Source organism: Procambarus clarkii, chromosome 39 (assembly GCF_040958095.1).
Source record: "Procambarus clarkii isolate CNS0578487 chromosome 39, FALCON_Pclarkii_2.0, whole genome shotgun sequence".
NCBI lineage: Eukaryota > Metazoa > Arthropoda > Malacostraca > Decapoda > Cambaridae > Procambarus > Procambarus clarkii.
In genome coordinates this window covers 34,118,825-34,131,038 of record NC_091188.1, presented here as the reverse complement: position 1 = coordinate 34,131,038, position 12,214 = coordinate 34,118,825, and the positions used below count along the sequence as shown (strand labels likewise).

The following is a 12,214-nucleotide window of genomic DNA, read 5'->3' as shown; positions in this document are numbered from 1 at the left end:
AGTGCCACTGGTCTATAATTCTTTGCCAATGCTTTGCTCCCTCCCTTGTTAGTAGTAGGCACCCATCAGTCTCAGGAGACTATGAAGTTGCGTTCTGGTTGTCGATCTGGAGTGGCCTCACCAGGGCGCAAAGCCAGGGTAGGTTGATTCGGGGGAGAAGCTGTTACCCAGGCAGCAGGTCCCCCCTCTCTCCACGGCGCTGAAAGTCTCCAATGGAAAGGCATACGCCAATACGATTGGTTCCAGCGCCGTCGCAGGAACTGAGAGTTGCGAGGTTGACCTCGAAAGTGGTGAAGAAGGGCACAGGGACCTCCAACCCCATTAGGTTTTGCTCCTCCCTTGTAAAGAGGAGCAAAACCTATTAATTTCAGCGAATCTGGTATCTCCCCTGTGTCAAAGATATTTCTCCCCACTGTGCTACTGGCACTTGGCATGTCTTTATAAATAATAAATAACACCTTACCCCGAGTCTGGACCCGGGGTAAGAATCCATGTTATCAATTTCTCCTTCAAAATCTGCAAAATTCGAGTTAATGTCATAATTTCATGTGTTTGGATATCAGGCATAAAGATGATGTCCGGATCTTCCATACACACAGAAATCACAATAGCGTGATGTATCAAATGATGCATCTATATCACCTGCGTCTATCTTCTCGAACGCAGGTTCGAATCCTTGTCACGGCCCTTGTGGATTTGTTCATCCGGATCGTCCACTTTCATGCTATTTATTGGGATGCTAAACAATTGTTTAAGTAATAAAAAATGCTGAAACCTAAAAATAGCCATAGAAATCACATTGTTTTGGGGGTGTCAGTAATATCTTTATCATCTGTGTATGAACCTTCACTTGTAAAGAAAAAAAAAAAAAGGTCCAATACATAGTTTTTTGTGATTTCGCATATATAAAGAAATTTTTTTCTTTCTCTTGAATGGCTTTGTCGTAATTGCATTTCATCAATCTGATATAATTGCTTTAGTCTTTGCTAGATTAATTCAAACTCCGTTTAAATTATTCTATCTTTGTAGGGATAGTTATATCGTACTAAGACTAGGGAAAGGATAGGTCCATTAAAAACTGAGACAGGTCAAATAACATATAGTGATGAAGAGATGAGTAGTATTTTTAATAAATATTTTGTATCTGTATTTACTAAAGAGGAACGTAACAATATGCCTTCAGCCGAACAAGTCTATGTGGGTGGGGACGAGGACAGGTTGACGAGTTTAGCAGTTACCAGGGAGGATGTTCTTAAACAAATAGTAAAACTCAAACCAAACAAATCCCCAGGGCCGGATGAAGTGTTTGCTAGGGTGCTTAAAGAATGCAAAGAGGAGCTTTGTGACCCACTGTCAACCATATTTAATAAATCAATAGAGTCAGGCAGAGTGCCAGAGTTTTGGAAAGTTGCTAATGTGATACCAGTTTTTAAGAAAGGAGATAGATCACTTGCGTCTAACTATCGACCAATTAGCCTAACGTCTATTGTGGGAAAGTTACTCGAATCTATAATAGCAAATAAAATTCGTCTTCATCTTGAAAAACATAAATTAATAATTGAGTCGCAACATGGTTTTATAAATGGCCGTTCATGTTTAACAAATTTGTTATCTTTTTATTCTAGCATTGTTGAGGCAGTTGATAGTGGTAAGGATTGCGATGTTGTATACCTTGACTTTAGCAAAGCTTTTGATACAGTGCCACATGAAAGACTGATTAAAAAAATAGTCTCTCATGGTATTGGGGGTGCTATATTAAGCTGGATTAGGGCATGGCTATACCAAAGGAAACAGAGTTAGTATAAATGGAATCAAGTCAGAGTGGGAAAATGTTGTAAGTGGAGTGCCTCAAGGCTCTGTCCTGGGACCTCTGTTGTTTATAATATATATAAATGATTTAGATTCAGGTTTGAGTAGCAACATTTGCAAATTTGCCGATGATACGAAAATCGGTAGGGAAATTAATTCGGAGGAGGACTCACTATCACTTCAAGTTGATCTAGATAGGGTTTTGAAATGGTCAAAGGATTGGCAGATGCAGTTTAATGCTGATAAATGTAAAGTTCTGAGGTTAGGTAATGATGATAGAGTTACAAGATACGAGCTAGATGGTGTTGTGATTGCGAAGTCGGATTGCGAAAGGGATCTGGGAGTTATGATTAGTAAGAATTTAAAACAAAAGGATCAATGCATAAATGTTCGTAATAAGGCAAATCGGACACTTGGATTTATTAATCGCAGCGTTAGTAACAAGACACCTGGTGTGGTTCTCAAGCTATATCTTGCTCTAGTTAGGCCCCATTTAGATTATGCAGTTCAGTTTTGGTCGCCATATTATAGAATGGATATAAATTCACTTGAACGTGTCCAGCGTAGGATGACTAAGTTAATTCCCCAAATTAGAAATCTTTCATATGAAGAAAGATTAACAAAGCTTAAGTTGCATTCACTGGAAAGGCGAAGAGTTAGGGGTGACATGATAGAGGTTTACAAGTGGATGAATGGACATAACCGGGGGGATATTAATAGGGTATTAAAAGTATCAACACAGGACAGAACACGAAACAATGGATATAAATTGGATAAGTTTAGATTTAGGAAAGACTTGGGTAAATACTGGTTCAGTAACAGGGTTGTTGATTTGTGGAACCAATTGCCGCGTAACATTGTGGAGGTGGGGTCCCTCGATTGTTTCAAGCACGGGTTGGACAAGTATATGAGTGGGATTGGGTGGTTATAGAATAGGAGCTGCCTCGTATGGGCCAATAGGCCTTCTGCAGTTACCTTTGTTCTTATGTTCTTATGTTCTTAATCCTTTTGTACCAAGCTCTCTTTTTTTCCTATAAGAACATAAGAACATAAGAACAAAGGTAACTGCAGAAGGCCTATTGGCCCATACGAGGCAGCTCCTATTCTATAACCACCCAATCCCACTCATATACTTGTCCAACCCGTGCTTGAAACAATCGAGGGACCCCACCTCCACAATGTTACGCGGCAATTGGTTCCACAAATCAACAACCCTGTTACTGAACCAGTATTTACCCAAGTCTTTCCTAAATCTAAACTTATCCAATTTATATCCATTGTTTCGTGTTCTGTCCTGTGTTGATACTTTTAATACCCTATTAATATCCCCCCGGTTATGTCCATTCATCCACTTGTAAACCTCTATCATGTCACCCCTAACTCTTCGCCTTTCCAGTGAATGCAACTTAAGCTTTGTTAATCTTTCTTCATATGAAAGATTTCTAATTTGGGGAATTAACTTAGTCATCCTACGCTGGACACGTTCAAGTGAATTTATATCCATTCTATAATATGGCGACCAAAACTGAACTGCATAATCTAAATGGGGCCTAACTAGAGCAAGATATAGCTTGAGAACCACACCAGGTGTCTTGTTACTAACGCTGCGATTAATAAATCCAAGTGTCCGATTTGCCTTATTACGAACATTTATGCATTGATCCTTTTGTTTTAAATTCTTACTAATCATAACTCCCAGATCCCTTTCGCAATCCGACTTCGCAATCACAACACCATCTAGCTCGTATCTTGTAACTCTATCATCATTACCTAACCTCAGAACTTTACATTTATCAGCATTAAACTGCATCTGCCAATCCTTTGACCATTTCAAAACCCTATCTAGATCAACTTGAAGTGATAGTGAGTCCTCCTCCGAATTAATTTCCCTACCGATTTTCGTATCATCGGCAAATTTGCAAATGTTGCTACTCAAACCTGAATCTAAATCATTTATATATATTATAAACAACAGAGGTCCCAGGACAGAGCCTTGAGGCACTCCACTTACAACATTTTCCCACTCTGACTTGATTCCATTTATACTAACTCTGTTTCCTTTGGTATAGCCATGCCCTAATCCAGCTTAATATAGCACCCCCAATACCATGAGACTCTATTTTTTTAATCAGTCTTTCATGTGATTTGGTTCTTTAAATTATTTAAATCATGTGATAAGGTTCTTTAAATTATTTGTTATCCACTTTGGGTCATTAGTATTCGATCTATTCAATTTGTAAGGTATACTACGTTCCTGTGCTTTGTTTAGAATATTCTTAAATAAGTTATATATTAAATCCACATCGAAATCTCCTTTTACGTCACCTATCGCCGGGTTCATGTCTCGCTCCAAGACCGGCCCACACCCTATACCCAAGACTTTCCAATCTATTTGACCCAAAAAATTTCTTAGGCTATTAAAATCAGCTTTTCGAAAATCTGGCACTTTAACAGAATTTTCTCCTACAGGTCTATTCTATTCTATGCTAAATCTGATTTCTTTGTGATCACTGTTCCCTAGCTCACTCCCTATTTCGATGTCATTAATTTGTGTTTCCCTGTTAGTTAACACTAAATCTAAAATATTATTTTCCCGCATTGGTTCCTTAATGTGTTGTGTAAGAAAGCAATCGTCAATTAATTCTAGAAAATCTTCTGCTTCACTATTCCCTGTTTTGTTCACCCAGTTTATTCCACTAAATTTAAAGTCACCCATGACATAAATACTGTTAGATCTAGATGCTCTAGATATTTCATCCCATAGATGCTTTGCTTCCATTGTCTAAATTTGGTGGCCTATATATAACTCCTATTATAATATTATTTGCTTTTTCGTTTAATTCTATCCAAATAGTTTCTGTGTGTGGCTCAGTTTTGATTCCCTCTTTGAGACTACATTTCAAATTGTCCCTAACATATATGGCTACTCCCCCTCCTCGTCTAATATATCTATCTGTGTGAAATAGTTTAAATCCATTTATCTGATATTCAGCTAATAGTTCTCTATTTTCTACATTCATCCACGTTTCGGTAAGTGCAATAATATCTCTCTCTTCTGTGCTGACAAGAGCATTTAATTCATTAATTTTATTTTATAGACTTCTACTGTTAGTGTAATATATTCTAAGTGAATTGTTATTTTGAGGCCCTTTTCTTTCCCTGATCATTTTGGCAATTCTTTTCTCCTACGAACACATAACTTTTATTACCTCCTTCCCTAAATCAATTTCCATACCACTATCTACTAACAGTTTAAACCCAAGCAAACGCCTCTAACCACTGGTTCCAACGAGTTCGCAACAGCAACAACCCCAGCCCTCGATAGATGCACCCCATCACGAGCATACATTTCATTTCTTCCATAGAAGCGTTCCCAGTTGTCTATGAAAGATATTGCATTTGATTTGCAATATCTTTCCAGCCGGCAATTGACAACAAGTGCCCTCGACATCCATTCATTTCCCACTCCCTTTCTGGGAAGAATGCCACATATGATCGGGATTCCTCCCTTGCTCCTAACTAATTCAGTGGCTGTCATGAATCTCTGTATTAATTCCTCTCCTAACTCGCCCAACATCATTACCCCCTGCACTAATACAAATAATGGGTTTGTTCCCATTTCCCATCATAATATCATTCATGTTTCCAACAATATCACCAATTCCAGCTCCCGGATAGCAAACCCTTAATCTGTTCCCCCTATCTCTGGCACAAAACGTTGTCTAAATACCTCACCTGGGAATGTCCCACAACCAAAATTCGCTTCGGTACCTCCTTAACTTTCTGAACAGCCTGAGGGGCCTGCGCTCCGCTGCTGCACGCTGATTTCCTCGCTGCAGGCGCACCACAGCACTCGTCCTCCAACACGGCAAATGAATTTGCTGTCCTTAGGGCGTCTGTAGGCAGCCTTGTCAAGGTCTTCTTAAGACCCCTGTCCTTCACGACTCTCCACGATGAGGTTTCGTCAACACTGGTCTCCTCTTTCGTTTCCTCCCGAAGTCTTGGTCGTCGTACCCCCTCCCGCAGGGAATCCATCTCTACTATCAGAGCTCCAACCAGACTCGCCAAATCCTTCACTAATCCTTCCATTATTGCAATAATAATGTTACTCCAGAGCTCCAGCTAACACAACCTCTCACTGACATCTAAAGCGACATTTTCCTTTCGAAAGTATTTAAACTTAAGGATTACAATGCAGCTACTACAATCCTTTCTATTTCCAGATTATCAGTCTCCATATGGCCTTTACATGTTTGTACTTGTATAAACATTTTAAAGTTGAATGCACTAGTTAATTTGTTCAAAACATACTTAGAAGGGTCTTTCTGTTCCAGGTGTGTGAGGGCGCTACAGGTGTTTGAAGGAGCTGCAGGTGTGCGAGATGGCGCTACAGGTATGTGTGTGAGAGGGCGCTACAGGTGTGAGAGCGTTACAGGTGTGTGAGAGGGCGCTACAGGTATATGTATTCACCTAGTTGTGCTTGCGGGGGTTGAGCTTTTGCTCTTTGGTCCCGCCTCTCAACTGTCAATCAACAGGTGTACAGATTCCTGAGCCTACTGGGCTCTATCATATCTACATTTGAAACTGTGTATGGAATCAGCCTTCACTACATCACTGCCTAATGCATTCTATCTGTTAAATACTGACACTGAAAAAGTTCTTTCTAACGTCCCTGAGGCTCATGTGGGTTCTCAGTTTCCACCTGTGTCCCCTTGTTCGTGTACCACCAGTGTTGAATAGTTTATCTTTGTCTACCCGGTCGATTCCTCTGAGGATTTTGTTGGTTGTGATCATGTCTCCCCTTACTCTTTTGTCTTCCAGTGTCGTAAGGTGCATTTCCCGCAGCCTTTCCTCGTAACTCATGCCTCTTAGTTCTGGGACTAGTCTAGTGGCATACCTCTAAACTTTTTCCAGCTTCGTCTTGTGCTTGACAAGGTACGGGCTCCATGCTGGGGCCGCATACTCCAGGATTGGTCTAACATATGTGGTGTACAAGGTTCTGAATGATTCCTTACACAGGTTCCTGAAGGCTGTTCTGATGTCAGCCAGCCTCGCATTTGCCGCAGACGTTATTCTTTTTATGTGGGCTTCAGGAGACAGGTTTGGTGTGATATCAACTAATGTGTGTGTACTCGCCTAATTGTGCTTGCGGGGTTGAGCTCTGGCTCTTTGGTCCCGCCGGCTTTCAACTGCCAATCAACTGATGTACAGATTCCTGAGCCTACTGGGCTTTATCATATCTACATTTGAAACTGTGTATGGAATCAGCCTCCACATCACTGCCTAATGCATGCCATCTGTTAAGTACTGACACTGAAAGTTCTTTCTAACCTCCCTGTGGCTCATTGGGTACTTAGTTTCCACCTGTGTCCCCTTGTTCACGTACCCCCCCGTGTTAAACAGTTTACCTTTATCTACCCAGTCAATTCCTCTGAGAATTTTGTTGGTAATGATCATGTCTCCCCTTACTCTTCTGTCTTTTAGTGTCGAGGTGCATTTCTCGCCAACCCGTCCTCTTAAAAAGAACGTCACTTTTGGCTCATATGCGCACTATGGCCAAATTTGGACGTAATTTGAAATGAAATCGACTCACAAAAGTGACGTACTGTTCCGTTTTCTGTTTCGGTCGTCCGGCCGACTCTGTAAGGTTTGAATAGATGACTTTAAATTCACGTTTTTCATACCGTTTTGAAACTTTGAGAATTTCCTGCCCACCTAACCTATCAGAGGACCCTTAACTTACTGTTGTTGAAAAAAAAAAAATCCCAAATTTACATTTTTTTTTTCATTTTCAAATTACGTCCAAATTCGGCCATACGGGCAAACGGCCAAAAGAGACGTTCTTTTTAAGAGGACAGGTTGTTCTCGCAGCCTTCCTTCGTAACTCATGCCTCTTAGTTCTGGCTCTAGCCAGTGGCATATCTCTGAATTTTTTCAAGCTTCGCCTTGTGGTTGACAGGGTACGGGCTGCATTCTCGGGCAGCATACTCCAGGATTGGTCTTACATATGTGGTATACAAGGCTCTGAATGATTCCTTACACAGGTTCTTGAAGGTAGTTCTGATGGCCAGCCTCGCATATGCCGCAGATGTTATTCTTTTGATGTGGGCTTCAGGAGACAGGTTTGGTGTGATATCAACTAGATCCTTCTCTCTGTCCGTTTCATGAAGGACTTCATCTCCCATTCTGTATCCTGTGTCTGGCCTCCTGTTTCCACTGCCTAGTTTCATTACCTTACATTTACTCGAGTTGAAATTTAGTAGCCATTTGTTAGACCATTCACGCAATCTGTCTAGGTCATTTTAGTCTCATACTGTCTTCCTCCGTCTTAATCCTCCTCATAATTTTTGCATCATCAGCAAACAATGAGAGGAATGATTCTATACCATCTGGAAGATCATTTACATGTATAAGAAACAGTATGGGTCCAAGGACTGAACCTTGCGGGACCCTACTGGTGACTATTGAATATCGCCACTCTGAGACCTCACCCCGCACAGTGACTCGCTGCCTTCTGTTACTTAGGTACTCCCTTATCCAATGGAGTACCTTCCCTTTCACTCTGGCCTGCATCTCCAGCTTTCGCACCAGTCTCTGGTGTGGCACTGTGTCAAAGGATTTGACAATCCAAAAATATGCAGTCTGCCCACCCCTCTCTTGCTTGTCTGATTCTTGTTGCCTGATTGTGGTATTCAATTAATCCTGTGAGGCATGACTTGCCATCCCTGAAACCATGTTGGTGTTGTGACACAAAGTTCCTTCGCTCCAGATGTTCGACTAGCTTATTTCGCACAATTTTCTCCATTTGCTTGCATGGTATGCAAGTTTGGGACACTAGCCTGTAGTTCAGTGCCTCCTGTCTATCCCCTTTCTTGAATATCGGAACTACGTTTGCTTCCTTCCATATTTCTGGCAGTTCACCTGTTACCAGTGATTTGTTTTACACTATGGAGAGTAGCAGGCACAGTGCTTCTGCTCCTTCCTTTAGTATCCATGGCGATATTCCATCTGGGCCTATAGCCTTTGTCACATCCAGCTCTAGTAAAAGCTTCCTTACATCTCCACTGGTAATCTCAAATTCCTCTAGTGGTGCCTGGTTAGTTATTCCTTCTATTATCTCTGGAACTTCTCTTTGTTCTAATGTGAAGACTTCCTGGAACTTCATATTGAGTTCCTCGCACACTTCTTTGTAATTTGTGGTGAATCTGTCTGCCCGTATCATCAGTTTTATTACCTGTTCCTTCACTGTTGTCTTTCTCCTGATGTGGCTGTGCAGCAATTTGAGTTGGGTCTTAGCCTTGCTTGCTATGTCGTTTTCATATTGCCCTTCTGCCTCTCTTCTCACCCTGACGTATTCATTCCTGTCTCTCTGGTAACCTTCTCAGCTCTCAAGTGTCCTGTTATTTCTATAGTTTCTCCATGCTGTTTTACTCTGGTGCTTAACTAGCTTACCTCTCTGATTAAACCATGGGTTTCTCATCTGCATTTCATTTTTTACCTTTATAACCGGGATAAACTTTTCTGCTGCCTCCTTGCACTTCTGCGTGATGTATTCCATCATGTCTTGGGCCCTCTTTCCCCTTAGCTCTGATTCCCATGTTATATCCGTTAGGAATTTTCTTATCTCCTTGTAATTTCCCTTACGGAATGCTAGCCTTTTTCTTTCAGTTCCCTTTCTCGAGTACTTTAGCCTCTCTTCGACCAGATACTCAAACGTCAGTACACTGTGATCGCTCATTCCTACTGGGGCCTCGAAGTCAATTTCCTTTATGTCGGAGTCATTTAAAGTGAAGACTAGGTCGAGTCTCGCTGCTTCATCGTATCCCCTCATCCTAGTGGGTTCCCTGACATGTTGTCTTAGAAAGTGTCTTGTCACCACCTCCACTAGTTTGGCTCTCCATGTATCCTCTCCTCCGTGCGGTTCTGTGTTCTCCCAGTCTATCCTTCCTTGACTGAAGTCCCCCATGATGAGCAGATGGGATCGATTTTTACAGGCAGCAGAGCCTGCCCTCTCAATTATGTTATCTGCCATATTGTTTCTGTCATACTCTTGCCTGTGTCGTCTGTCATTTGGTGGAGGGTTCAATATCACTGCTACTACTACTATAGGTCCTCCCAAGCCTGTAAGGTAAAATTTACCCTCCCTGAACCCATGTTGATGAGTTGTCACGAAGTCTCGTCTCTCCAGATGTGTTACTAGGTTTTTTCTCATAATCTTCTCCATCACCTTGCATGGTATACAAGTTAAGGACACTGGCCTGTAGTTCAGTGCCTCTTGTCTGTCACCCTTTTTTGTATATTAGGACTACATTAGCCGTCTTCCATATTTGTGGCAAACAAAGTGCTCCTGCACACTCTTTCAATACCCAAGGTGAGATTCCGTCTGGCCCAACAGCTTTTCTCACGTCCAGCTCTAATAGGTACTTCTTGACCTCATCATTTGTAATTTCGAACCTTTCCAAGGTTGCCTGGTTTGCTGCCACCTCTCCTAGCGCAGTGACTTCACCTTGTTCTATTGTAAAGACCTCCTGGAACCTTTTGTTGAGTTCTTCACACACCTCTTTGACATTCTCTGTGTACCTATCCTTACCCACCCTAAGTTTCATCACCTGTTCCTTCACTGTTGTCTTCCTCCTGATGTGACTGTGTAGTAGTTTTGGTTCGGTCATGGCTTTGTTAGCTATATCATTTTCATACCTTTTCTCAGCTGCTCTTCTCACACTAACATACTCGTTCCTGGTTCTCTGGTATCTCTCTCTACTTTCAGGTGTTCTGTTATTACGGAAGTTCCTCCATGCCCTTTTGTTCAGCTCCTTTGCTTTCATACATTCCCTAGTAAACCATGGATTCTTCTTTTGCTTCTCTATTTTTTCCTGTCGGGCCGGGACAAACCTGCTTACAGCCTCCTGACACTTTTGGGTGACATAGTCCTTTATGTCTTGTAGGGACTTGGTTCAGAGTTACGTGTCCCATTGTATTCCTTAGGAATTTATTCATCTCATTGTTTCCCTTTCGGTACGCCAGCCCTTTGTTTCCCAGTTCTTTTTTGGTGCAGATAATTCCTAGCTCAACCAGGTACTCAAAGCTCAATACACTATGATCACTCATTCCCAGAGGGGCTTCCAACTTAACTTCCCTTATATCCGTCTCATTTAGGGTAAATATCAGATCAAGCAAGGCTGGTTCATCCTCTCCTCTCATTCTTGTCGGTCCCTTGACGTGTTGACTGAGAGAGTTTCTTGTTTCCACGACCAGCAGCTTAGCTCGCCATGTGTCTGGGCCTCCATGTGGGTCTCTGTTCTCCCAATCTATCTTCCCATGGTTGAAGTCTCCCATGATTAGTAGTCTGGATCCGTTCCTGCTAGCAGCCACTAGCTGCTCTCTATTATATTGATGGTGGCCATATTGTTTCTATCATATTCCTGTCTGGGTCTTCTGTCGTTCGGTGGGGGGGTTATATATGACTACTACTATAATTTTCTGTCCTCCAGTTGCTATGGTGCCTGAAATGTAGTCACTGAAACCTTCACAGTTCTGATTTACCATCTCTTCAAAACTCCAACCTTTTCTTATCAGCAAAGCTACACCACCTCCTCCTCTCCCTTCTCTCTCTTTCCTCACTACATTGTAGTCCTGTGGAAACACTGCGTTTATGGTTTTCGTTAGCTTTGTTTCTGTGAGTGCTATTATGTCTGGGTTTTCTTCTAGTTCCCCTTTCTCCAAGTTCACTTGTTTTATTTGTAATCTCATCAATGTAAGTGTACATTGCCTTGAAGCTCACTTTCTTCTGTTCATTTTCTAGTCCCCTTCTTGGCGAGCATTCTGCTAGTGGGAAAAGCTGTTCCCTTGGTGAGAAGATCTGTGAGGTGGTTTGCCGGGTCTCTGAGGATTTTGGGGTGGGGGGTGGGGGTGCAAGGGAAGGGGGGACAGGTAGGGTGTGGGTTAAGGAGATGGGGGGGGGGACAGGGAGGATACGGGGTGAGGGGGAGGAGGGATAGGGAGGGTATGGGATGAAGGGGGAGGGGGGACAGGGGGGAAAGGCGAGAGGGGGGACATGGTGGGAATGGGGGGAGAGGTGATAGGGTCAGAATGGGGTGGGGGGGAGGGAGGGTTGGGTGAGCATTGGGTGGGGGCAGGTAGGGTGAGGGGAAGGAAGGGTTTCTATGCAGAGGGGAGTGGTGATGTTGCCCTCCCCTCTGGTGTTGCTGGGATGCTGGTTGTGGGTTCCCCTCTTGTCTCTGGGACTGTTGTGTTGAGGGCTGTGATTTCCTGGTTTGCTCCTCTCTCCCTGCGCTTCCTCCTTGCCTTTGCTGCCCTGGCTCTCTCCTCCTCCGTCATGTCCCTCTGCAGGAATACTTTCTTGTATTCCGCCACATACTGCAGACGACTCGTCCTTTCTAAAATA

The 12,214-nt window shown here is 42.6% G+C and overlaps 1 long non-coding RNA gene across 1 annotated transcript in view; it reads left to right on the top strand.

The window, feature by feature from the left end:
* Positions 1-11,579, top strand: part of LOC138372775 (uncharacterized) — a 416,811-nt gene extending 405,232 nt beyond the window's left edge. The window contains exon 4 of the long non-coding RNA XR_011230959.1: positions 6,144-11,579. This is a non-coding gene — a long non-coding RNA (uncharacterized lncRNA). The remainder of the gene's footprint in view (positions 1-6,143) is intronic.
* The last annotated feature ends 635 nt before the right edge of the window (positions 11,580-12,214 follow it).